Here is a 1,163-nt window from a genome sequence, read left to right on the forward strand (position 1 = left end):
GTTATTAAGTTTGAAAATCTCCAAGAGTTAAAGAGACTGAGACACTGGCATCCTATCAGCCCTTGATGCTGCAATATGTGTACAATGGGCAGGTCTACCTCTGTGTTTGGGCATAGCCCCTTATGTACAACTGAGAAGTGCAAATTGTATCATAGTCATAAGTGAGCTGTCATGATCCTTTTCATGTTTTTATTTTTGACAGTTTGTTATATGTATACAATGTATTGGGATCAAATTTACCCCCAGCTACCTTCTCTGTTCCCTTTCCTATTTCTGATGACCCCTTTCATCACCTCAACTAGTCACTTTGTCACAGTTCTTTATAATTACTTCAATATCCTGTTTGTCTGCCCTGGATTTGTCCCTCTAGGGTGAAAAAAAAACTTCTCAGATTAGCATGTATCTCTAGTGTTGTAAAATGTGCCAAGCATAGAAGGGACCATGTTTACATCGTTGCAGAAAGTGTAGCTCATGTGTGATGAGATAGACCATCGTTGCCCTTGGACTGCCACTGCTCTGGTAACCAAAACCATGCTTTCTTCCACTGTCTCACCTTTTAGCACCACTGGGTTGTATTTTTGCTGTGTTCATATGTGTTAGATTAAGCACACGCAGCTTTCTCATCATCTCTCCTTTGTGTGAAATGGTAAAAATTGATGTGAATGTAGCAGGTAGGAACCCTCTTCCAACTATTCCCTTTAGATGAGCTGCATTTTCTGCCATATTGTTTCTTTGGGCTGAACTTTAGAAACACCATAGAGGTTGGAATGCTATCTTCTACAGAAGAAAATCATTCTCAGTTACAAAGTATGTATTTGATCCTGGATTGAAGAGAAGGCTAAAAAAAAAAAAAATCAGTACTAACAGGTTTTCCTGTATGATAAATGAGGTAGATGGAAAAGGTATTTTTGTGGCCAAGAGTTCCAGAACGAGATGGGTTGGAGTATCCAATAAGAGAAGCTGTCACCAGTGGAACTTAGTACATTTGAAACCGATAGCAAGCTAGAATCCCAACTGGTTCTTGCTGTCCTTAGAACAGAGAAGCCCAAACCTTCTTCACAAGCCTTTGCACTGAAGTAGCTAGAAAACAGCTGCGGAAAAGGGGAGTTCATACCAGGATTGTAATACTGGTTGCATGGAAACAAGATTCTTGAATAGATTAT

The 1,163-nt window shown here is 39.7% G+C and overlaps 1 pseudogene; it reads left to right on the forward strand.

Annotated features, from left to right (window-relative positions):
- The first annotated feature begins 276 nt into the window (after positions 1 to 276).
- LOC115067830 lies at positions 277 to 864 on the forward strand (annotated as a pseudogene).
- Positions 865 to 1,163: the final 299 nt, after the last annotated feature.

This window comes from Nannospalax galili, unplaced genomic scaffold (genome assembly GCF_000622305.1).
Source record: "Nannospalax galili isolate Female #2095 unplaced genomic scaffold, S.galili_v1.0 scaffold427, whole genome shotgun sequence".
Taxonomy (NCBI): Eukaryota; Metazoa; Chordata; class Mammalia; order Rodentia; family Spalacidae; genus Nannospalax; species Nannospalax galili.